General features: G+C 38.9%; 1 protein-coding gene across 3 annotated transcripts in view; it reads left to right on the top strand.

The window, feature by feature from the left end:
• Positions 1 to 27,257, top strand: part of CHODL (chondrolectin) — a 347,429-nt gene that overhangs the window by 163,945 nt on the left and 156,227 nt on the right. For all 3 annotated transcript variants that reach the window (XM_060010455.1, XM_060010457.1, XM_060010458.1), the window contains exon 3: positions 11,971 to 12,055. The gene's annotated coding sequence lies outside the window, so the exon portion shown is untranslated. The remainder of the gene's footprint in view (positions 1 to 11,970; positions 12,056 to 27,257) is intronic.

Genomic DNA, 27,257 nt, shown 5'->3' with positions numbered 1-27,257 from the left:
AAACCAAACGTTACAAACCTCTTCCTGTAATCCCACAATGGCACCACAATATCTAATGGATTATCCAGACTTTTTTCCTGAGTCCCCAAGTATAGTCATATGCCAAGTTTGATAGTCACTATCTGTAATGAATTTGTTTTTACATTTTTGTTCCCATCCGTAATGTACTATTCTACTTGAACTTTTATTATTGCTAGCTTGGGCTAGTTATAGCACCTAAAGAGTCCCGGAACCTCATACCTACCCCATTTTCACTCCATCTTTTATCCTGCTTCCAGATTAGATGAACTAAAGCACCGTTCTGACCATACCACTCCTTGGATTCATATTGTCTACTCATTAAAATAAAACTACAGTGATGATTCTTAAATTTTTCTATCATTATACCTCTGACTACTAAAGAAAGTGAAGAAAAATTCTCAAGAAAGTGCAGGTTTTCACCTAAAATGTCTTTGATATTTCATATTTTGTATTAAAATTGATTAAAACTGTTATTGTGTTCCAATAACATTTTAAATTCTTACCGTTAAATTGCTTTTCTGAATGCTCCAGGAATATGTTCCAGGGAGTATGTGAACATCTGGCAAATTGCTACATTTCCCCTGGTTTCTCACAAACTCCAGTTTGAGAAGCACAGCCTTCCACAATACAGCCCTAACTTACTTTATCAGCCTTGTATTTCACCATCGCTTTCTGGATTCCATACTCCAGCTGGTGGATGATTTGATGTTCCTTTTTCAATTATTTTGCTCATTCTGTTCTTACAGTTAGCAGTATCCCTTTTCAATTATTTTATTCATTCTATTCTTACTGTTAGCAATTTCTTCTCCTTGCTATCCTCTTAGCTCCTTAGTTTTATCTTCCATTTCCTTTTATCACTTTTAAATATATAGATACCTTTAGTTTCATCAGATTCATAATATTCTTGTTAAATTTATAAACTTTAAAACTTTCTTAGAAGTTCAGTTTCTCTTCTGTTCATATTTTTGGAAGTGAGCGGAGAGTATTTTTCTCACATTTGATATTACCTTAAATTACACAAGTCATGTATAAACTTCTCTCTAATCAGTTGTGTTTGTCACAGCATCTGAAATATAAAAGCACTATTAGAATTTTATTACGTATTTTATTTTATAATTGAACACATAAGTATGTTTTATTTTATAATTTGCCCCATCTCTATCAAACTATAATTTGTTCAATTTGTTCTAGTTTATTAAATAATTTTTAACTTCTACATCGAAGCTACAGAGTGAGCCCATGTGGGACATATCCTTTCTTTCTGAGATTCCATTAAAATTATTATAAAGATATAAGAAGCTTTTAAAGCTTACAGCAATAAAGAGGACAGGAGGAAGGCTGTCAGGATATCTCAACACATTTATTACAAATAGAAATCAGATGAATGAATTTATGTTGATGAGCCAGAGTACAGGAAGCTTACAATGTAAATACTTAGGAAAGTTGTACAGTGAGAGAGGGTTGCAGGCTAAGAGACTGCAATACAAATGAATGGCATGGGTCCTAAGTCAGTCATAATGTAATACTTAACTACTGATACAAAAAAGATGGTGACCAATCAGAACAGACACTTAAACATTAGATAATGACACTATCAGTGTAAACAGACTAATTATAACTCCTGTATGCCTATAAATGTGATAGTTTACTTCACTTACACTGGAGCACAGCATGGCTAGAAGCTTGGTGTTTTATTTCTGGCAAAAAAAAAAAAAAGGTGGGGGGAATAAAAGACAAAAACATAAAACAAGGACAAAACAAAAGCAGAAACTAACAGCAACTTCTTTTCTACAGAAATGGAATAAGCTGAGTGGTAATAACTAGGGCAGATAATATGACTTTTTCTTCCTAGGAGACATTGGTTGTATGTTGATGATCAACTCAAGAATTATCCCAAGGGGAAATAAAGATATTTCAGGCAATAGAAGATAACTTTAAAAAAAAGGTGTAGTTAAGAACTTCAAAACAGGGTATATGGGGGCTTCCCTGTTGGCGCAGTGGTTGAGAGTCTGCCTGCCGATGCAGGGGACGTGGATTCATGCCCCGGTCCGGGAGAATCCCGCATGCTGCGGGGCGGCTGGACCCGTGGGCCATGGCCGCTGAGCCTGAGCGTCCGGAGCCTGTGCTCCGCAGCGGGAGAGGCCACAACAGTGAGAGACCCGCGTACCGCAAACAAACAAACAAACAAAAAACAGGGTATATGCCCAGGAGTGGGATTGGTGGGTCATATGGTAGTTCTATTTTTAGTGTTTTAAGGAACCACCATACTGTTCTCCATAGTGGCTGTATCAATTTACATTTCCACCAACAGTGCAAGAGGGTTCCCTTTTCTTTACACTCTCTGCAGCATTTTCTGTGGGTAGATTTTTTTTGTTTCAGAAAACGCACAACAACCTACAGGTTATTACCATTACTGTCTTGTAAGTAAGAAAATTAGGACTTGCACAAGTTACTTGCAATGGGCAAATACAACTGGCAAGCATGTCTGGGTATCACGTGACTTCAATTATGGGACTTTTTCTACCTGGCCAATAAGTGTGTCTAATTCAGCATTTCTCAAACCTGGCTAAACATGATAATCACCGGGTAGCTTTTATTTATTTATTTACTTTATTTATTTATTTATTTTACATCTTTATTGGAGTATAATTGCTTTACAATGGTGTGTTAGTTTCTGCTTTATAACAAAGTGAATCAGTTATACATATACATACGTTCCCATATATCTTCCCTCTTGCGTTTCCCTCCCTCCCACCCTCCCTATCCCACCCCTCCAGGCGGTCACAAAGCACCGAGCTGATCTCCCTGTGCTATGCGGCTGCTTCCCACTAGCTATCTACCTTACGTTTGGTAGGTTATATATGTCCATGCCTCTCTCTCACTTTGTCACAGCTTACCCTTCCCCCTCCCCATATCCTCAAGTTTGTTCTCTAATAGGTCTGTGTCTTTATTCCTGTCTTACCCCTAGGTTCTTCATGACATTATTTTTTTCTTAAATTCCATATATATGTGTTAGCATACGGTATTTGTCTTTCTCTTTCTGACTTACTTCACTCTGTATGACAGACTCTAGGTCTATCCACCACATTACAAATAGCTCAATTTCGTTTCTTTTTATGGCTGAGTAATATTCCATTGTATATATGTGCCACATCTTCTTTATCCATTCAGCCAATAATGGACACTTAGGTTGTTTCCATCACTGGGCTATTGTAAATAGAGCTGCAATGAACATTTTGGTACATGACTCTTTTTGAATTATGATTTTCTCAGGGTATATGCCCAGTAGTGGGATTACTGGGTCATATGGTAGTTCTACTTGTAGTTTTTTAAGGAACCTCCATACTGTTCTCCACAGTGGCTGTATCAATTTACATTCCCACCAACAGTGCAAGAGGGTTCACTTTTCTCCACACCCTCTCCAGCATTTATTGTTTCTAGATTTTTTGACGATGGCCATTCTGACAGGTGCGAGATGACATCTCATAGTAGTTTTGATTTTTATTTCTCTAATGATTAGTGATGTTGAGCATTCTTTCATGTGTTTGTTGGCAGTCTGTATATCTTCTTTGGAGAAATGTCTATTTAGGTCTTCTGCCCATTTTTGGATTGGGTTGTTTGTTTTTTTGTTATTGAGCTGCATGAGCTGCTTATAAATTTTGGAGATTAATCCTTTGTCAGTTGCTTCATTTGCAAATATTTTCTCCCATTCTGAGGGTTGTCTTTTGGTCTTGTTTATGGGTTTCTTTTGCTGCTCAAAAGCTTTGAAGTTTCATTAGGTCCATTTCTTTATTTTTGTTTTTATTTCCATTTCTCTAGGAGGTGGGTCAGAAAGGATCTTGCTGTGATTTATGTCATAGAGTGTTCTGCCTATGTTTTCCTCTAAGAGTTTGATAGTTTCTGCCCTTACATTTAGGTCTTTAATCCATTTTGAGGCTATTTTTGTGTATGGTATTAAGGAGTGATCTAATCTCATACTTTTACATGTACCTGTCCAGTTTTCCCAGCACCACTTATTGAAGAGGCTGTCCTTTCTCCACTGTACATTCCTGCCTCCTTTATCAAAGGTAAGGTGACCATATGTGTATGGGTTTATCTCTGGGCTTTCTATCCTGTTCCATTGATCTATCTTTCTGTTTTTGTGCCAGTACCATACTGTCTTGATTACTGTAGCTTTGTGGTATAGTCTGAGGTCAGGGAGCCTGATTCCTCCAGCTCCGTTTTCCGTTCTCAAGATTGCTTTGGCTATTTGGGGTCTTTTGTGTTTCCATACAAATTGTGAAAGTTTTTGATCTAGTTCTGTGAAAAATGCCAGTGGTAGTTTGATAGGGATTGCATTGAATCTGTAGATTGCTTTGGATACTATACTCATTTTCACAATGTTGATTCTTCCAATCCAAGAACATGGTATATCTCTCCATCTATTTGTATCATCTTTAATTTCTTTCAATAGTGTCTTATAATTTTCTGCATACAGGTCTTTTGTCTCCTTAGGTAGGTTTATTCCTAGATATTTTATTCTTTTTGTTGCAATGGTAAATGGGAGTGTTTTCTTGATTTCACTTCAGATTTTTCATCATTAGTGTATAGGAATGCCAGAGATTTCTGTGCATTCATTTTGTATCCTGCTACTTTACCAAATTCATTGATTAGCTCTAGTAGTTTTCTGGTAGCATCTTTAGGATTCTCTATGTATAGTGTCATGTCATCTGCAAACAGTGACAGCTTTACTTCTTCTTTTCCAATTTGAAATCAGTTTATTTCCTTTTCTTCTCTGATTGCTGTGACTAAAACTTCCAAAACTATGTTGAATAAGAGTGGTGAGAGTGGGCAACCTTGTCTTGTTCCTGATCTTAGTGGAAATGCTTTCAGTTTTTCACCACTGAGGGCAATGTTGGCTGTGGGTTTGTCATATATGGCCTTTATTATGTTGAGGTGAGTTCCCTCTATGCCTACTTTCTGCAAGGTTTTTATCATAAATGGGTGTTGAACTTGTCGAAAGTTTTCTCTGCATCTATTGAGATGATCATATGTTTTTTCTCCTTCAATTTGTTAATATGGTGTATCACGTTGATTGATTTGTGTATATTGAAGAATCCTTGCATTCCTGGGATAAACCCCACTTGATCATGGTGTATGATCCTTTTAATGTGCTGTTGGATTCTGTTTGCTAGCATTTTGTTGAGGATTTTTGCATTTATGTTCATCAGTGATATTGGCCTCTAGTTTTCTTTCTTTGTGACATCCTTGTCTGGTTTTGGTATCAGGGTGATGGTGGCCTTGTAGAATGAATTTGGGAGTGTTCCTTCCTCTGCTATATTTTACAAGAGTTTGAGAAGGATAGGTGTTAGCTCTTCTCTAAATGTCTGATAGAATTCGCCTGTGAAGCCATCTGGTCCTGGGCTTTTGTTTGTTGATGGATTTTTAATCACAGTTTCAATTTCAGTGCTTGTTATTGGTCTGTTCATATTTTCTGTTTCTTCCTGATTCAGTCTTGGCAGATTGTGCCTTTCTAAGAATTTGTCCATTTCTTCCAGGTTGTCCATTTTATTGGCATAGAATTTCTTGTAGTAATCTCTCATGATCTTTTGTATTTCTGCAGTGTCAGTTGTTACTTCTCCTTTTTCATTTCAAATTGTATTGATTTGAGTCTTCTCCCTCTCCCTTTTTTCTTGATGAGTCTGGCTAATGGTTTATCAATTTTGTTTATCTTCTCAAAGAACCAGCTTTTAGTTTTATTGATCTTTGCTATCATTTCCTTCATTTCTTTTTCATTTATTTCTGATATGATTTTTATGATTTCTTTCCTTCTGCTAACTTTGGGGTTTTTTGTTCTTCTTTCTCTAATTGCTTTAGGTGAAAGGTTAGGTTGTTTATTTGAGATGTTTCCTGTTTCTTAAGGTAGGATTGTATTGCTATAAACTTCGGTCTTAGAACTGCTTTTGCTGCATCCCATAGGTATTGGGTCGCTGTGTCTCCATTGTCATTTGTTTCTAGGTATTTTTTTATTTTCTCTTTGATTTCTTCAGTGATCACTTCGTTATTAAGTAGTGTATTGTTTAGCCTCCATGTGTTTGTATTTTTTACAGATCTTTTCCTGTAATTGATATCGAGTCTCATAGCATTGTAGTTGGAAAAGATACTTGATACAATTTCAATTTTCTTAAATTTACCAAGGCTTGATTTGTGACCCAAGATATGATCTATCCTGGAGAATGTTCCATGAGCACTTGAGAAAAATGTGTATTCTGTTGTTTTTGGATGGAATGTCCTATAAATATCAATTAAGTCCATCTTGTTTAATGTATCATTTAAAGCTTGTGTTTCCTTATTTATTTTCATTTTGGATGATCTGTCCGTTGGTGAAAGTGGGGTGTTAAAGTCCCCTACTATGAATGTGTTACTGTTGATTTCCCCTTTTATGGCTGTTAGTACTTGCCTTATGTATTGAGGTGCTCCTATGTTGGGTGCATAAATATTTACAATTGTTATATCTTCTTCTTGGATCGATCCCTTCATCATTATGTAGTTTCATTCTTTGTCAATTCTAATAGTCTTTATTTTAAAGTCTATTTTGTCTGATATGAGAATTGCTACTCCAGCTTTCTTTTGGTTTCCATTTGCATGGAATATCTTTTTCCATCCCCTTACTTTCAGTCTGTATGTGTCTCTAGGTCTGGAGTGGGCCTCTTGTAGACAGCAAATATATGGGTCTTGTTTTTGTATCCATTCAGCCAATCTGTGTCTTTTGGTGGGAGCATTTAGTCCATTTACATTTAAGGTAATTATCGATATGTATGTTCCTATTCCCATTTTCTTAATTGTTTTGGGTTCATTATTGTAGGTCTTTTCCTTCTCTTGTGTTTCTTGCCTATAGAAGTTCCTTTAGCATTTGTTGTAAAGCTGGTTTTGTGGTGCTGAACTCTATCAGGTTTTGCTTGTCTGTAAAGGTTTTAATTTCTCCATCAAATCTGAATGAGATCCTTGCTGGGTAGAGTAATCTTGGTTGCAGGTTTTTCTCCTTCATCACTTTAAATATGTCCTGCCAGTCCCTTCTGGCTTGCAGAGTTTCTGCTGAAAAATCAGCTGTTAACCTTATGGGGATTCCCTTGTGTGTTATTTGTTGTTTTTCCCTTGCTGCTTTTAATATGTTTTCTTTGTATTTAATTTTTGACAGTTTGATTAATATGTGTCTTGGTGTATTTCTCCTTGGATATACCCTGTATGGGACTCTCTGTGCTTCCTGGACTTGATTAACTATTTTCTTTCCCATATTAGGGAAGTTTTCAACTATAATCTCTTCAAATATTTTCTCAGTCCCTTTCTTTTTCTCTTCTTCTTCTGGAACCCCTATAATTCAAATGTTGCTGTGTTTAGTGTTGTCCCAGAGTTCTCTGAGACTGTCCTCAGTTCTTTTCATTCTTTTTTCTTTATTCTGCTCTGCAGTAGTTATTTCCACTATTTTATCTTCCAGGTCACTTATCCGTTCTTCTGCCTCAGTTTTTCTGCTATTGATCCCATCTAGAGTATTTTTAATTTCATTTATTGTGTTCTTCATCATTGCTTGTTTCATCTTTAGTTCTTCTATGTCCTTGTTAAATGTTTCTTGCATTTTGTCTATTCTATTTCCAAGATTTTGGATCATCTTTGCTATCATTATTCTGAATTCTTTTTCAGGTAGACTGCCTATTTCCTCTTCATTTGTCACATCTGGTGGGTTTTTATCTTGCTCCTTCATCTGTTGTGTGTTTTTTTGTCTTCTCATTTTGCTTATCCTACTGTGTTTTGGGTCTCCTTTTTGCAGGCTGCAGGTTCGCAGTTCCCGTTGTTTTTGGTGTCTGTCCCCAGTGGCTAAGGTTGGTTCAGTGGGTTGTGTAGGCTTCCTGGTGGAGGGGACTAGTGCCTGTGTTCTGGTGGATGAGGCTGGATCTTGTCTTTCTGGTGGGCAGGTCCATGTCTGGTGGTGTGTTTTGGGATGTCTGTGGACTTATGATTTTAGGCAGCCTCTCTGCCAATGGGTGGGGTTGTGTTCCTGTCTTGCTAGTTGTTTGGCATAGAATGTCCACACTGTAGCTTGCTGGTCGTTGAGTGAAGCTGGGTGCTGGTGTTGAGATGGAGATCTCTGGGATATTTTCGCTGTTTGATATCACGTGGAGCTGGGAGGTCTCTTGTGGATCAGTGTCGTGAAGTTGGCTCTCCCACTTCAGAGGCACAGCACTGACTCCTGGCTGCAGCACCAAGAGCCTTTCATCCACACGGCTCAGAATAAAAGGGAGAAAAAGTAGAAAGGAAGAATTAGTAGAAGTAGAAAGAAAGAGAGAGAGAAAGAAAGAAAGAAAGAAAGAAAGAAAGGAGGGAGGGAGGGAGGGAGGAAGGAAGGAAGGAGGGAAGGAAGGAAAAAAGAAAGGAGATAAAGTAAAATAAAATAAAGTAAGATAAAATATAATACAGTTATTAAAATAAAAAAAATTAAGAGAAAAAACAAACAAACAAAAAAAAACGGACGGATAGAACCCTAGGACAAATGGTGGAAGCAAAGCTATATAGACAAAATCTCACACAGAAGCATACACATACACACTCACAAAAAGAGGAAAAGGGGAAAAAAATCATAAATCTTTCTCTCAAAGTTCACCTCCTTAATTTGGGATGATTCATTGTCTGTTCATGTATTCCACAGATGCAGGGTACATCAAGTTGACTGTGGAGCTTTAATCTGCTGCTTCTGAAGCTGCTGGGAGAGATTTCCCTTCCTCTTCTTGTTCTCACAGCTGCCAGGGGCTCAGATTTGTATTTGCTCCCGCCTCTGCGTGTAGGTCGCTGGAGGATGTCTGTTCTTCGCTCAGGCAGGACGGGGTTAAAGGAGCCGCTGATTCGGGGTCTCTGGTTCACTCAGGCCGGGGGGAGGGAGGGGCACGGAGTGCGGGGCGAGCCTGCGGCGGCAGAGGCCGGCATGACGTTGCACCCGCCTGAGGCGCGCTGTGCGTTCTCTCGGGGAAGTTGTCCCTGGATCCCGGGACCTTGGCAATGGCGGGCTGCACAGGCTCCCTGGCAGGGGGTTAGTGACCTGTGCTCGCACACAGGCTTCTTGGTGGCGGCAGCAGCAGCCTTAGCGTCTCATGCCGGTCTCTGGGGCCCGTGATTTTAGCCTCGGCTCACGCCCGTCTCTGGAGCTCCTTTAAGCAGCGCTCTTAATCCCCTCTCCTCACGCACCAGGAAACAAAGAGGTAAGAAAAAGTCTGGCTCTTCGGCAGGTCCAGACTTTTCCCCGGACTCCCTCCCGGCTAGTCGTGGTGCACTAACCCCCTGCAGGCTGTGTTCAGGCCGCCAACCCCAGTTCTCTCCCCGCGCTTCGACCGAAGCCCGAGCCTCAACTCTCAGCCCCGCCCACCTGGCGGGTGAGCAGACAAGCCCCTCAGGCTGGTGAGTGCCGGTCGACCCTGATCCTCTGTGCGGGAGTCTCTCTGCTTTGCCCTCCATACACCTGTTGCTGTGCTCTGCTCCGGGGCTCCGAAGATTTCCCCCTCCGCCACCCGCAGTCTCCACCTGCAAAGGGGCTTCCTAGTGTGTGGAAACCTTTCCTCCTTCACAGCTCCCTCCCACCGGTGCAGGTCCCGTCCCTATTCTTTTGTCTCTGTTTATTCTTTTTTCTTTTGCCCTACCCCGGTACATGGGAGGTTTCTTGCCTTTTAGGAGGTCTGAGGTCTTCTGCCAGTGTTCAGTAGGTGTTCTGTAGGAGTTGTTCCACGTGTAGATGTATTTCTGGTGTATCTGTGGGGAGGAAGGTCATCTCCACGTCTTCCTCTTCCTCCATTTTCCCGGAAGCCCCCTAGATTTTTTGAGGATGACCATTCTGACTGGTGTGAGGTGATACGTCTTTGTAGTTTTGATTTGCATTTCTCTAATAATTAGTGATGTTGAGCATCTTTTCATGTGTTTGTTGGCAATCTGTATGTCTTCTTTGGTGAAATGTCTATTTAAGTCTTCTGCCCATTTTTTGATTGGGTTGTTTGTTTGTTTGTTTTTGTTTTGATATTGAGCTACCATATGACCCAGCAATCCCACTCCTGGGCATATACCTGGAGAAAACTGTAATTCAAAAAGCTACATGCACCCCTGTGTTCATTGCAGCACTATTTACAATAGCTAGGACATGGAAGCAACCTAAATGTCCATCAACAGAGGAATGGATAAAAAAGATGTGGTATATATATACAATGGAATATTACTTAGCCATAAAAAGAAATGAAATTGTGCCATTTGCAGAGACGTGGATGGACCTAGAGACTGTCATACAGAGTGAAGTAAGTCAGAAAGAGAAAAACAAATACCGTGTGCTAACATATATATGGAATCTAAAAAAAGAAAGAGAAAATGGTCTGAAGAACCTAGGGGCAAGTCGGGAATAAAGATGCAGACCTACTAGAGAATGGACTTGAGGATACGGGGCGGGGGCAGGAAGGGTAACCTGGGACAAAGTGAGAGAGTGGCATGGACATGTATACACTAACAAGTGTAAAATAGATAGCTAGTGGGAAGCAGCCACATAGCACAGGGAGATCAGCTCAGTGCTTTGTGACCACCTAGAAGGGTGGGATAGGGAGGGTGGGAGGGATATGCAAGAGGGAGGGGTTATGGGGATATATGTATACATATAGCTGATTCACTTTGTTATACAGCAGAAACTTAACATCGTAAAGAAATTATACTCCAATAAAGATGTTAAAAAGCAAACAAACAAAAAAAAAGAATGAGGAGTTGCCATCTTTACAACTGCTGCCATGGGCATGTACTCTCTCCCCTCTAAGACTCACCTATATAGTGGGACTAATAATACTCATGTATAATACCATGACAAATAAAATGGAATAAAACAGTTCATATGCCTTAAAAAAAAAAAAGTAGTGGTCTTAAGATTTTTACTCCAATTTTGTAACTTCCGGCAAGTTAATGAGTGTTTTAAGACCTCTGTTTACTCAGTAGTAAATTGAGGATATTGGATTAGAGATGGCTATGCATTTTTTGTGTAGGTTTAAAACAATACAATCTTTATTCTAGTTTTAAAATTGTTTTGTTTTTCTTAATGAGAATCCCCATGGTGTCTTAATTTTCACCCTGCCTCTATTTTTTTTTTTTTCTATTTTCTTATTCCTATCCTATAGTCAGTTTTAGGATTTTTTTCAGTACTAAATGTTAATGTTCCTGTTAATACCCAAGAAGCTGGAAGGTATATATTTGAATATTTTTGTGGTTAAAAAGGTTGCCTGACCTGCATTTGAAATACGTCATCCTAACAATAGAAAATATGTCAATACTGAAAAACAGGAAGATAAAAAATGAAGCCAATAGCTATATTTTTCAACACCATTGTCTGTTTCCATTTACCACAAATTTTTTGCTGATGTCTATGTTTGTGAGGATATAAGAAAGTTTCCCATCCAAGGTTAGGAGCATTAATGAAATTACTGTGTAGCAGTCTTTGAAAAATGAGAAAAATCCGCCTTTGGTTTCCGTAATGAAATCTATATTTGCTTGGTCATGGTCCAAATCGGTTTTGAAAAGTATATATCTAATTGAAGCAGATAAAGTTGTCCAAAACTTAATAAGGATAAAAAAGAAGGAAAATTGAAAGAGAAAATTTCCAGTTAAAGATGAGTGTTGATTACTCAGGTCCAAGAATTAATACTGATGAATATTATACAATTCAGCAAATCTTGCCAGGATAAAGAGATATTTGAGTGTAAGCTCAGTATCACAGGAGATGGATAGCTGCTTTGTAACTTGCATTTTATGTCTGCTCTCATCCCCTAGTCTATACTCTTAGGGTAAAACTTTCCTTCAATCAAACAGACCTTCCCATTCTAGGGAGATTATTCTTTACAGCTGCTTGATTTTTATCTTTGTCAATCACCTAAAGTAATGCCCGACACTTTTTTTTTTTCATTTCAGGATTCTGCCTGATGTTCCTTTACCTGAATATTTTCTAGAACTGCTCTTCACAGTGAGTTCCTGTATAGTGCACTGCACACTGAATGTAAGTTTTGGCTGGATTTTAACTGTACGAGGAAACTGAGTATATGTTAGCTACATCAATGTTATGAGGTGGGACTTGAGGGGGAAGTAGGCAACATCTACTATTCCATCATCTATATGAATAAAAGTGTAAATGGAAGCTTATTTTTATTCTAGTTTATATAGAATGTATTCTTTTGCTCAATTTTGAGAAGGTTTTAAATTGACTAATGATATCTTTAAAAATGGATGTTTAGAAAAACTCACTAAAAAAAGTGCAAGGTATATATTTTGAAGCTCTAAAGAAATACCTATTGCTCTTTAAAATTGTCTAACTCGTTTATTGATTTCATAGTTTTTAGGCAAGTAGGATTGGTCATAAAAATGAACATGAGAGATCAGCTAAGGTCTAAAGAATGATCGGGAAGAGGAATATAATATTTTAATTGGAAAGGATGGAACTTAATATCAATGCCCACTGCCATGAGCTACATCACTTTAGCAGTTAAGGGGGCTAATGAACATTTTGCTGATAGAAACACTTTCTGGATTTCTTGTCTGAGTAGCAAGATAGAACTATTTAGTGCAGGAAGGGACAACTATAGTAAATGGGATACTATAAAACTTAAAGCCAGAATTAGAATTGAAGGTAACAATATTAATTTCCTTGGCATACATTTCTGCTTTCTCATCCTGAAGTTTTATTTTGGCATGAAGGTAGCAATAACACTAAGCCCTCCACTGGAATCCAAGCTGAAGATAGATTATTTTGTCTTTAAAAATTTCATTGTAAAGGACTAAGTATGGAATAGATGAAAAAGTATTTTACTTTAATGGTAAGAGTGTCCCTTTTGGAGTCAGAGAACCCAGATTGGAGACACAGTTTCATTGTTTGTAGCCTTTTCTTTTATAAAATAGAAACAATAAGATTTATTTCAATGTATGGTTTTAAGAATGAAAGATATGAGAAAGTGTGACATTTTTTAAGCTATAAGCTTTTATACAAAAATCAGATATTAAAAGAACAAAAAGACTTTGACATTTTGTCTACTTAAAAAATAGTTTCACAGTATAAACATCCTAGTCTCTCACTGGAGGCACTATGAAATTAGGGGGTGTTAAGGCAATATGAGTTTGACTCCTGATTTGAATACATGTTAGCTAAAGGAACCAATCAATTTATTTAATGTCTTTTCTGGTTATCTATTGCTGTGTAAAATACTGTCGAGAAACCAAGTGGCTTAAAACAACAATTCTGTCATATCTCATGATTTTGTGGGTCAGGAATTTGAGTGGGCACAGCTGGTGATTCCTTAGCGCCAGGTGGCACTGGCTGTCTCTCAGTGGTATTTGGGTGGTGGGTGGGCTGCTGTGGGGAGGCCACAATGGCTTCTTGTGTATATCTGGCACCATATTGGAGATGGCTGGAAGACTGGGCTCAGCTAGGGCTGTGGAAAAGCACGCCAGTGTCTGACATCTTCATCATGTCAGTCTCAGGGGAACTGCACTCCTTGCATGGAAGCTAGCTTTTCCCAGAGTGAACCTCCCAACGGACCCAGGCAGGAACTGCAAGCCTTCTTGTGACTTAGCCTTAGAAGTTCCAGAACTTCTGTCACTTTCTTTTCATCAAGGGAGACACAAAGTCCAATCAAAATTCAAGAGGAAGGGGAATAGACTCTACCTCTTAATCTATCATGGTGCCTTCCAGCTTCAGCTTTCCCCTTCCGTAAAACTTACCCTCAATGAGATTATGTCTTTAAAGTGGCTCTCGTAGAATCTTACCAAAGAAAAGTTCCTTCTCTTTTCTTCTTCATGCATCTGGAGATTATATTTCCCAATGTCACTAGGATACCTGGAAACCACTGAAGTAAACATAACTGCCTCCTGAGCATTCCAAATAGTAGAAGTGAATTTATGTACTGTAATCACAGAAGTACACGAGGCTCAGATCATGTAGTCTTTAACTTACCAATTTAAACTCTCCAATTCTCAGAGTTACTTGTTTTTCCAGCCTACAGCAGATTAGAAAGAAAAAATTAAAAGAAAGTTGGACTACTAAAAATAAAAAAACACAATTGAAGAACCTGGAAGCCAAGGGGAAGAAAAAGGATAAAAAAACAGGGCACTACAGCTCTAGCATTCTGGGACTTTTTAACGGTATAATAGAAGGCTATCAGGACCTCAGTAACTATTGTTTTATACCCCAAGTTACCAATTGCTGTTCCTAATGATTTCAGGAACACAAGTTTAAATTTTGTTTTGTGTCACCTGTAAGTATGAGAGAATGTATAATCTATTTTAGAAAGATTTTTAACTTTGCGAGTTAACACGTGCATCGCATGTAAAGTATAAGTTTCAAGATTTCCAACTCACAGGGTTTCTCCTTCCCTAATGGTGCTGTATAATTGGTATGTTTCAGTATGATGTTTATAACAGGATATGGAAAGTGTCTATCATTTTTTGGCTGCCTAGCAGCTGAACCTTGTTTTGATATTTTTGGAGTTATTTACCTTGAATTTTGGTGAAATTCAGAGAGCACCTTCCAATAAGAAGTTGAAAAGGGCAGATATTCCCTCTCCCAGCCTTCTGGGCAACAAGGGGTATAGCCATGTCATAGGCTTAACTAGTCATAGTTGTTCCGTGTGAGGAATCATGATCCAGTGATATAAAGAATCAGGGCAGCAGAGGGTAGGACAGCAGCAGCCTCCAGCGCTCGTGGCCAGCTGTCATAGAGCAAGCTGCGATGTACACACCAGACTGGTTTTGTTGCAGGATTTTACCTTAATCCTGACTGATGCCTGCCTTATTATTTGTGCGTTTTCCAAGCCATGTTCTCCAGTGTTCCCCGCAATTCTGTGACTTACTTGAATATCATTTCGCTATCTATCCTTGTTTAAATCAGAGTTGGATTCTATTGCTTGAATTAAGAATCCTGATCGTTATGGAACTTACTGTCAAGAGGATTTGCAGGCCATAGACCCATAGGGATATAGTGGCAGCGGTTCTCGATTCTGGCTCTACATTAGAATCCCCTGGAATGTTTGGAAAATACCAATGCTCAAGCCAACCCAGGTCAATCGCATTGAATGTCCAGGGGTAGGATCCAGGTATTGATACTTAAAAAATATTCAGGTGATTCTAATGCGAGAATTAATATAGAAAAAGCTATTTACTGACTTATGAAGATGGGAATATTGAAGGATGGTAACCTGTCCATCTATCCCCAGATTATGTCCCCTAAGAAGGCCCAGAATATATTTCTTTCACTAAGGCTTTGGGTGACTACAAGTGTTCTTGAAAATCACTTTCATAACTGTTCTCTCTAAGCCAGAAATAATGGAAACATTGCCACTGAAGTGGATTCTCTGACTCCAGTGGAGGTAACAGGATCCAAGGTAGCAGCTTCCAACTAGCCATATCTAACTTCTAGGATCAAAGGAGGGCACAGTTATTGTCATAGTCTGCAAGCCCTGCCTGATGATAATAATGATTAGTCCAGCTGGGATCTTTGGTATTGCCAAACTAATCATGGGATCCTTGGACCAAAATGGATGAGAAACCTACAAATTTCATATTTGATTTGTATAACTTGAAAATTTCCAGGTCTGGTGAACAGAAATCTAACTTGATTCATCTTTTGACAGTCATAGATCTATGTTCAATTTCCAGACCTAAGTTAGTTCACACACCCAGAGACCTTGAATAAAAAATAGCACCTTTGAGGGTACAACCTTCGATAACATGATAGTACAAACAGAGTCTCTGACTCCTAGCCTTTTTCAGGGGTCCTTGGTCATTTACCAGGTAGCTCAAAGGTCCTTGGTTGGCACAGGGAAAAGGGCTATACAAAGACTTCAAAAGTTTTTTGTTGTTGTTGCTGTTACTAGATCTGTGTTAATTCTAATTTCTGGGGACCCAGGACACCCTGAGAGTCAGAACACAAATGGAATCTTGGTTCATCTGCCATATGCCAGGCCCTGTGAGACCTTGACACCACCCTATTTTTCTGCACTCAGGATATGCTTAGCAATAGGCAGAATCCACTCTTCTATTTCCTGCCCTAGAGAACAAGAGCTGTTATGCTAAAGAGGACTAAGTGGAAATTTCTGGAGCTCTGCCTCCCTAATAAATAGTACATCTATAGTACATCTAAGGGAAATACAAATATCAGTGCCATTTTTGGTCTTGAAAGAAACAGGGGTAATGAGTTCTTCACATTTCCTTTTAATCTGCCAGCTTGCCTATTGCTTACAGGGGTTGGATATGAACTTTGAGAATGGTAGTGAATTGCTGGAAGCTTAATCAGATTGTTACTCCTATAGCAGCTGCAGTTTCCAGATGTGGCCTCTTAATGGGAGCAAATAAATAGAGCACCTAGCTACTGGTATGCAGCTATTGGTCTGGCTAACCTTTCTTCCTCTACCCCAAAAGCAGAAAATATAAGATACATTCTGCTTTAGTCTTGAAAAGACATATAAGTAACAGAGGGTAAAGGCAAATCTCAGAAAAAAAAGGGACTTATAAACTTTGTGTTAACAGTACTAGGCCACAGCAGGACATGAAAAACAAATTGTGCAAGTAACTTGGATGTGTCTGTTTTGCTGCAATGCCATCCTTCCCTCAATTTCCATCTTTTAGCCTCATGAAGAGTTGCTAGGAAAAGTGGGCCTAGCATTATGGAAGTGTACTGTTGCAGTATAATAGCTGACTTCACAGTTTGCTTTGAAGGAAAATGGAAAAGAAAATCTTCCCACTGGAACGAACCTGGAGCAAAACACTCCATGTCCGTATCGCCTGGACAGAGAGATGGCCTGATCTGAGTAGCTATATTGTTTCCTGGGCCATGGCTAATAGTTTGGTGGTGAAGTTAAGGAAATTAAAAGAAGAATTAAAAAAGAAGTGAAATGTATAATGAATATGTATTTGGATGTAAGACTCTTTTATTCCACACAAAAGCTCATCAGAAGGCCCCTAGTGGAGAAAACTGTTGATAAGCTTGTGGAAAATATGACCCTAAAGTAGAAATATAATCATAGGTTGATTATTTTAGACACTTTTACTGTGTAAAATAGTTAGTTACTCTGCACTGAAATTTGCTTGCCCTGCTTTTCATGCATTTGCCAGACCATGAACTTACTGATTTCCTTTTACAACATCATGAAGTGTGCACACAATCTTGCTCCTGACCAAGGAACTCAATTTACTGGGCAGTTGCCCATCAGATTCATGGATTTTACCATATACCCCACGATCTACTAGCTGTTGACCTTTAAGGATGGGGGAATGGTTAAATGATTATCATGTCTGCTAAGAGGTCACAGTTGCATATTTAGGATATTGTCCTCTAGGATGCATTGATACTCTTAACCAGCAGCTAATACAGGGTGTCGTGTCACTCATGAATAGAGGAACTAGTGGATGGAATTGGGAGCTGCATGTTCTCAGTGACATCTGATTATGGCTAGAAATATTTCCTGTCCCTAAAACACTATACTCTACTAGTGCAGAGGTGTTTGTACTCAAGGGAGAAATGTTTCTACCAGGGACACAGCAAGTTCTATGTTGAATTAGAAGATAAAACTTCTGCCTAGCCATTTTGGACTCCTCAAGCCACTGAATTATCATTCAAAAAGGAGGGCTATGAAGCTGGCTCTTATGATTGATCTTCACCATCAAGGGTAATAACATATGTGATATACATTAAAGGATGGGAAGTCTCTGAATAGAACTCATCTAATATTTTGGCTGCTCTCTAGTACTTCCTTGGCAAGTGGTCTAATTTAATGCTATTCCAACAGAGCCTTTTATAAATTAGAATTTGATTAGTCTACTGGGAAAACTAACTGGCTAGCTGATGGGAAAAAATTATAAGAAGGGAGTCATAAAAATAAAAACACCTTTATGAATAGCTATAGAAATAAGATTGTAGTTTTCTCCTACATTTTCTTCTTTGCCATATAGGAGTGTGTGTATGTATGTGTGTTATGTATGTGTATACACATGTGTGTTTCCTTTTATTTCCTTTTTCTTTCTGTCACTTTTATATCAGGTAGTTTGGTGGTTGTTCAATTTACAGTTTAGTACACATGTCACAGAATATTGAAATAGGATCATGGCAGACCTATAGTTGCAAGAGATCCAGGATTTAATGGATGTTGATTAAAATTTGGATCATCCCTCCTTAAATAAAGGCTATAGGTGTTTTCAGCATATAGGCGATAGTTATGGTATTAATTATGTGGCAGCATTTTTTAAACCTGAAAAATTTGAAGAAGGTCTCATGTGGATATTGTACAGTCTAAGGGATGAATTGTACTAATTATTTGGTTTTTTCCCCTGGAAATCATCTTAATTCTCCTTCTTATATTTGGGAATCTCTTGAGTGTTGGTAGACAACAGAGTGTCACTTCCTCCCTTTACAGAATCTGAGAATTGGATACTTAGTGGTCTAGCCATTCTTCCAGCTAGAATGGGAACATGTGATGTAGGCTTGTTTGCAGTCACCATGGGATTGTATGGGTAATTATTTATTTTAAAAAATTCACCCCTTTAAAGTATACACTTCAGTCGTCTCTCATACAGTCACAGAGTTGTATAACCATTGACACTAACTAATTCCAGAACATTCCCATCACACTCCAAAAGAAATCTGCATGGGTAATTAATGACTCAAGCAAGTGAAAGGAGTGGAGATTCCATTTGGTAGTGATGAGCTGCAGCAGCAGTAGCAAGAAAATCAAGTTTCCAGGAGCATCTGTGGCAGCGCTCCGTGAATGACATCAAGTGTCCAAGGTTGGCATTAAGATTTTAGGGGATTGACTTTGTGGCATAATTTTGGCTATGGTTCTGGCTGCTGCTTTACATCTTTTATTCCTGTCTTTTCCATACCTGCTTTTCCCCCAACCTTTCTAGAGATTCAATATATCTTTCTAGTTGTTAAGAGCTGCAACATATGCTTTAATTTTTTTTTTTTTTTAATATTTAAGTCAACAAGAGCTTTTTTCTGTTGCATGTAACAAAGACTCTGACCGATAAAGAAGGAATGAAAGGCAAGAAGGAGGAAGGTAAAATGAGCATGCTTTTCCTGGGTGACACAAGGTAGAGTAACTGGAAAGGGCTCAAAATCCAAGAAGTAAAAGACCAAAGGAATAGAACACATTCAGTACTCAAGGTGGTTTTTCCACTTGGTCAGGAAGAATGGAGTTAATGCACTCTCTTAAGGTAGTGCGTGAAGGGAATGAGGTAAAGACCATAGGTAGCCGTAAAGTCAGCAAGGAAAAAAAGTGTCAGGTGCTTTGCTGACAGATTCTGGGCTGAGAGTATGGTGCTGAGGATGGGTACCGAGACATATGTAGTGGGCACTTGGGGTGTTATGCGTACTTTATTTGTATAGTTTGGGTAAAGCAACTGACTGGAAAGGTGTGTTAGAAGTAGCCCTGCTTTATTTGAATTTTCCCAGGCTTTACTAGGTACAGGTAGGTTTACAGTAACACTAATAATCCAGTTCCACAGACTTTTGCTTCCTCTTTCCAATGTAAGTCATTGACCTCATAAAAAGTGCTCTTCAAATATTTCCAGGAGTTTCTAGGGGGTTCCTCACATTGTGGTGAAGATGAACATGAATTCTTTGTCACGCTTTCCACTGAAAGGTTATTCCCCTTGATTCTAAGTTGGTTATGTGACTTGTTTTCACCAACAGAATGCAGCAGAAGTGATGTTGTGTAGTGTCTGAGGTTGGGCCTTAAGAGATCTGCAGTTTCTGCCTCTTGGAATGGTTCTTTCTGGGCCCCAGTTACCATGCTTGGAAGAAGCCATTTGGGGAAAGAGGGACCAGGCCATTCTACACATCCCAGCCAATAGTTGGAGCTGAGCCCTGCCAGGCACCATCACTGAAGATTGGGGTCTTCATGACACAAAAGTATAAAATAGGTTGTCTTTTTGTAACATGCTTTAGAATGGGGGTGGGGGAAATCACTGTTGTTTGTTCACCTGTACTTGGAATAATTTAAAATTCCTCATTTTGTAAGTACAAATCATGAGTCATAGTGCACGAGAACATGGGACAGACCCAAGTAACAGAATTCAATGTACTTAAGATACTCCCTCTCTTCCGATGACCAAGGCTTTTGGTTTTCATTGCTTTTACTTATTAAAGTAAACTCACTGGCTCCTTCCTTCTTCAGGATTTGTTTTTCTTCAGAAGCTCCCTTAGAATTCTCTTGTCCTGCTGCTCTATAAGTTCTCCAGAGATGTCCAAGAAAAGTCTGCACCTCACTTAGATTCAAGCTAGGAGAGCTGCCATGCTAGGTGTGTATTCAAGTATAACATGCCAGAATTAGAATTATAGAACAGTATTGAGCTTCCACTCATCTACCCTCTCCATGTCTGAGAGATATATCAAGTGAATGAACTGGTGCAATAGAGTATGACTAGTTCCTAGAGATTCTTTATAGTAACTCACAGAAGATTCCCAATTGTGGAAGGAGACTTTCATATTTTAGACTGTAGATATTTTCATGCTAAATTCAAAACACCTGGTGATGGAGGCAGAGGAGCTGATACAAATTCAATTCACATTTCTGCTTTAATTTATCAGCTTCAACTAGCCTTATGCATTCATTGAGAAGTTACACATATTTATTCAGTTATTTTTTTTGTTAGTTGTGTATATGGTCCGCTAATCAAGATGAGGTTGTTGGCTAGGCCCCTGGAGAGCCTACTATTATTAAATGATACAGATTTTCCTTATAGGAGAACTAACTTCCTTGTTATTTCATGTCACCAGTTACAGTTTCAGTTTTCTCAACCATTACAAAAAGACAGGTTAGTATTATTTTTTAAGCTATGTAGTCTGGTTTAGACACTTTAATCACAAAGTGGCATGGCATTTTTGCTTTTGTGCAGTATGCAATAGTTTATAATATACCTTCAGTCCACTGGCAAGAGATTCTTCATCAATTATTTATTTATACTACCACTTAAATTAATTTCAAGGAAATCAATTAATCTACGTTCATGTCTGTAAAGAAACTGTACTTTTGTTTCCAATATATTTTAGCCTATTCCTTATTTTGCAGTCTCCTTGGCTGCCACTAAAGCAGTGATCTGTTCAACACTAGAGGGGAACTTTATACTCACTCTGGGAGTATAGCTCACTCAGCAGAACTCTCTCTATACCATTAGCCCTTCTGAATCCTCAAGGAGGTGTAAGATAGCACATAATCAGGTATCCTTTCACCCAAAACACTTATTGAGTGTTTCTTTGATGCAAACAAACACCATGCCAGCCAAAGTGAATGAAAAGATGAAGTCTTTGCCCTTAACAGTCTGGTGAGGGTATGTGCACCTATGATAGCAATGATGATACATTGAAAGAATTGCTATTAGAGATATGTGTAATGGCTCGTGGAAGCCCTGAGGATTGGTGTAAATACCTGTTTTGCAGAGTCATTTAAGGCTTCATAAAGAAGTGATGTCTGACCTAGGTATTGAAGGTATGGTAGGAATTCAATAAATAGATCTGGAAGAAGAGGAGCTCCAGTTGTTTCAGTCATTTAAGGCAAGACCAGCAGAGAGCTGGTGACACCCAGCCAATTGCCAGACATGTGAGTGAGAGTGACAGTGCCCAGCTGACAGCAAATATTTGAGTGAATCCTTCTGAGGCTGGCAGAAGATCTTCAATAACCCAGCCCAAATGGCCTCCCAAGGCTTTCTAAGTTAAATAAATGCCATTGTTTTAAGGCACTAAGTTATGGGGTGATGTGTTATGCAGCAATGCGTAACTGATGCAGTCATACTTGCATTAAAGATTCATAGAACTGTTGTAAAGGATGGATTATAGGAGATGAAGGTGAATAAGAGAGATCACTTAGCACACAATTCGAAGAGCCCAGGAAAGACCAATTGCTGTTCCTTGGGAGACTTTGTGCCAGAAGCCTGGAACTCAAAGCCTTTTTCTGGCGTCTTGTGCAAATAATCAGGATTCTATCTGACAGCATCTTCCCTACCATCAAAGGCTGCTAATTTCTTAAATAAGAGTGAGAGTCATGTGAAAAATAGTTCTACTGCTAGTTCCCTCTTAGCAGAACTCCCAGCCAGCTCATGGCAGACTTATTCTACAACTCCAGAGAATCTGTTTGCCCTCCTTTCCTTTTTCCACACCCTCATCCATTTCAGTTCCCCTAGGACTTATTCATCTGGAGAACTTGTAGACAGCTAAACTCATGAAGTCTTTCTTATATGTCATTCTTTTTTATTCCTCAAAATTTTACTCCCTGATTCATATTCTCTCACAGTGCTATTCCCTTCTGCCTTCTTCCCCCATGACTTAACCTCCCATTCTGCCCAAACTTTTCCACTCTGCTCTCTATTGTTTCTGATCCACAATAAAGACAAATCCTTCATTTCTTTATTGTATTTTTCTTTTATTGTCCCAGAGTTGAGGCTCTTCTACTTGGAGAACACTCTTTCTCCTTCAGCTCTCTCAAATACAAGCTGTTTCATCATCTACACCCCATGGGTCTTAGAATTGGTAGACGAGGGCAGTGTCTTTCTTACCACTTCACTGTAACTGCTCTTGAAAAGTAATCGATCTGCTAGTTGAATCCAGTGGGTATTTTCAGTGGCATTGGACAGTCTTGACCACTCACTGTCTTTGAAATGCTCTTATCCTTTGGATTCCTTAATACTTCCCCTAACTTTCTAACCTTTCCCCTTAAGAATATTTTGTTTTTTCATCTTCTTCTGTCTATTCCTTAAATTTTGGTGTTATTTAGGAGTGCACTCAAAATCTTCTTTTACATAATTTACAGAACTTTCTTGAGTGATCTAATCTCATGGATTCAATTACCAAGTGCATATCAGTGCCTTATATGAGCAGTTTTCTCCTTAGAGCTGACCCATATGGTACCTTCATGTGGATATTCCAAATTTAAGTGAAAGTCAACATGTCCTTTAACCTATTTCTCTTGCTGTCTCCCACCCGCTCCCTGTCTCATTTAGTAGTATCAGCATCCAACACAGTTGCTTAAACTAAGACCTGGCTCCCATACCTCTCCCTCCACCTAATCACCAAGTCCCATTGAATCTGTCTTCTAAATATCTCTATGATTTGTCCACTTACCTCTATTTTTATTGCCACCATTCTAGTTCAGATCAGTACCATTCTAGTACCATCTCATTTCTAGATTAATTCAAGATTGGGTCTTTTCTCTTTTGTTTTTTCTTTTGGGATTGAAAGATAGCATCAGATAGACTAAGGGATCCCTAATCAAAGCCAGGTTTTTAAAAAAGAGAAGTTGGAGAGAGGAGTCTGAGGTGAACAACAGGCCCTGGGTCATCGTGGAGTGGGGAGAGTTGATCCAGGGCACCATCCAGATGCCACCACCCAGCTGAAGTGGGTACTTCTTGGAGAAAAGGATGTGGGTGAATTTAAATATATCTCCTACTGGAAAGCTGCAGCATTTGGGGCTCAACCAGTTTTGCTGTGCAACACCTCTGAATGAGTGACAGTGAGAGAAGGATCCTTCTCCTTTGTTTGGTAAGGAATCACTGTGGCCTGGTTGAATGAGCAAGTATGTCAACAGAAAGTAGATCCCCAGGGGAAGCCAGGGCAGGAGCCACCATTTGGCTCACATTTTTGTAGATAGCCAGAGCTTCAACAAGTAGTGACACTGACACTGACTCCCTGAAGGAGTCAGCCAGCAAGGCACTAGGACCCAAAAGGAATGGAAACCTGGTCTGGCTATAGCAGTGCTCCACTATCAATAGCAATGGTGTAGGAGGTGATGCTATCTGGGCCACTTCAGAAGCTGTCATAAAAGTATAAGCTTTGAGTCAGAACTTCCCAACCTGCAGCAAGTGTTCACCGATGGGTTATTGAGTGCCTCAGCCCTTGGGATGGCTGGACAGAGACTTGGGCAGCTAGAGCTCTCAGAACTGTCAGATCATTTACTCTAATATTTTTAACAGTGTTATTTTCCTTGATGCTATGGTGAAATAAATACTGGGAAGTTCTGTAATTTAAGAAACATCTAACCATCCACTAGATTAAATGGCAGTTCCATTCCCTTTGTATGACATATGGACTGATGCCTGATGCAAACCAAAGGCTCATAGCTCAGAGGCTCCTCTTGCTACCTTGGTTGTTAGGTTAATGTACACAATATAGTCAGTTGTATCTGTTTCTAGTTCTGTTTCTGCCAATTACATTTTAACCATTTGTACAAAAATGAATGAATGAAACTACTCTGGCACATTCTCCCTCAGAATAGATTGATAAGCAAGACTGATGAATTTTGTATATTCATGTAGCTTATATTTTAGTAGGAGAGAAAAGCAATGAACACATGACTTATAATATGACTTTTATTAAATATCCAATAAAGCAATGAAATATGAATTTTAAAAGGAAAAGAGTTGCTATTATGAAATTAAATTGAATTTGGAAAATTTAGTAAAGGTAAATTGTTTAGAAATTGCTGTTATTCTAGCTTTAAGCAAGAAATCTTACAAACTTAAGAGAAAATTCTCATTCTATTTCTGCATTGGCTTGCTTCACAGGAGTCTTTAAGTTTTCACTCCACTTTAAAGAAATCGAATCCTGAATTCATATACCATGTGTGTTGTGGTTTATACATAAAAGACAACAGGGTAAGAAGACCTTATGTCTACATTAAAACCTGGGGAGTTAATGTGTACTTACATTATTTTCAATTAAAATACAATGTTTGAAGCACATGCATATTCTATGTTAATGACTTCCAGCTTTAATTAAATTTTTTTTTTTTTTCTTTTTGCGGTACACGGGCCTCTCACTGTTGTGGCTTCTCCCTTTGTGGAGCACAGGCTCCGGACGCGCAGGCTCAGCGGCCATGGCTCACGGGCCCAGCCGCTCCGCGGCATGTGGGATCTTCCTAGACCGGGGCACGAACCCGTGTCCCCTGCATCAGCAGGCAGACTCTCAACCACTGTGCCACCAGGGAAGCCCTAAAATTTTTTATTAATTGAAAAAGTACATGATTGCTTTGGATAAGAGGGCATCTATCCCAGTCCATTCAATAAATATTTATTCAGCATCACCTCTTTCAAAGCTCTGTTTAGGGACAGTTTAGGGAGCTGTCTGGGAGATACAGAAATGAGACAAGCATTCCATCCTTACTGGGCTGGTAGTTTGAATGAGACGAATGCAAATAACTCAAAGGTAGAGGGTAATAAGACAGACAACGCCTTTCAATTACTGGTCCCTCCTCAAAAACACTAATTAATGTCCTCAAATATTTGTCAAAAATCTTATTATTAAGACTTTATTCTAAAAGTTATGAGCTTCTGTTATGAATTAGTTTTATCCACCATTTTTCTAATCATAAATCACTCTTTCAGTAAAAGTATAAAGCAATCACTAATACTGGAATGTTTCTAAGATTTTAGCAAATGCAACTCAAATGGGTCTTATATTTCATGTAATTAACTTGACACTGTGCCTGTATGGGACTGACATTTTTTTCTAACTAATTAACTCAGGAAGGAGTGAAGCAGGCTTCCATTACCACTCAATAGCAGAACAGCACACTCTGAGTTCCCCTAGCACTCGTTTCTGCCACTGCTCAAGTATTAATTTTGTGCTTCCTTTCATAGCTTTTCTGTCTTGGGAGGACAGTTAACTATACTTTGGATAAACCTTTAGGACATTACGCTAAATTGAAAAAGCATATAACAGAAGGACAAATACTGCATGATTCTACTTATAGGAGATAACTAAATTAGTCAAATTCATAGAATCAGGAAGTGGAATGATGGATGCCAGGGGCTGCAGGAGGGTGAAATGGGGAGTTACTAATCAACATGTATAAAGTTTCAGTTATGTAAAATGAATAAACTCTAGATGACTGCTGTACAACATTGTGTCTGTAGTCAACAATAATGTATTTTGCACTTAAAATTTGATAAGATAGATCTCATGATGATGTTCTTAACACAAGAAAATAAAATTAAAACAGTTGTATGTTCAGCATCTAGAAAAATAAATACTTCTTACTAGTATTGGTACTTTTTTTCCCTACAGTTTTCAGAATCCTTTCACATACCTCTCTCACTTCAAACTTGTGCCTCTCTCCCATACCCTGGTTCTCCAAGCAAGATGGGAAAGTCAGCTTAGCCTGCTTCACTAACTAGTCACCCAACCAGGTCAATTTTAACTCCTAAATCTCTCTCTCTTTTGTTTTGTATGCTTTTATTTATTTTTTAATTCCATGACTATTTTTTAAAAACAGCCTTTTTGAAGTGTATTTGACATATGATAAATGGCATATGTTTAATGTATATGATTTGATAAACTTTGATGTAGTCATCCACTCATAATAGCATCACCACTCTCAAGATAATGAACATATCCATCATTCCCCAAGTTTCCTCACATCCTTTGTAATCCCTTCCTCCCACCCTTGCCCTGCCTAATCCCCAGTCTACTGGTGATCTTCTTTCTGTTCCAGATCCAAAGGCTGGGCTGAAAGGTAGTAGGTAAGGACCCATATATGGTTGAGGTAACCCCCTGCTTGCTTACCCCATAAGATTATCAGACTGGTTGGAGGCTGATTCAAGAGTCGGCTTCCTATTTTCAGTCCCAACTTCAGACTGCCCATAGTGTGGTGTTCATAGCACTGACCACGGGTGAGGCCAGGGGAGTTGCTTATAAAATGATCCAGGTATATACCCTAAGAAGAAGGATAATGTTGGCTGTATGAAGAGGTAGTGGGGAGGATTTCTGAACATGTAGGTCAAGCACAAGGAACACAGGTCTAAGCTTTGGAACATGAAATAGAGTTGAACACGAAATAGCTCACCACCCCATGTGCTCTCTTTGACCCTTCCCCAATATGCTGCTGCCCAACATCCTTAGCCGTCTTGATATGTCACTGCTAACCTTGTACTTGGAAATATGCCCCTCTTGTGTTTATCCCCTGAGGGTCAAACATTGCATCCAGCTGATACCGTTAACTTGTCTGATTCCTTATGCTCAAATGTATTTTAACTATGCCTTTCCAAAAATAAGGTAGCTACCTTAGAGCTAAACCATTAGTGGGTTAGAATTTTAAGACTTTTAAAAAATTCTAAAAATTTCAATGGTAAGAATTTTAAGTGTACACTGTCAAGAGGGCTGTTGGGAAAGTGATATACCTGAAAGCACACAGTAGAAAGAAATTGGCTGCGTTGCATATAACCAAACC

This window comes from Delphinus delphis, chromosome 4 (assembly GCF_949987515.2).
Source record: "Delphinus delphis chromosome 4, mDelDel1.2, whole genome shotgun sequence".
NCBI lineage: Eukaryota > Metazoa > Chordata > Mammalia > Artiodactyla > Delphinidae > Delphinus > Delphinus delphis.
The sequence above is the reverse complement of the archived record's forward strand: the minus strand, read 5'-3'. Positions and strand labels throughout refer to the sequence as shown.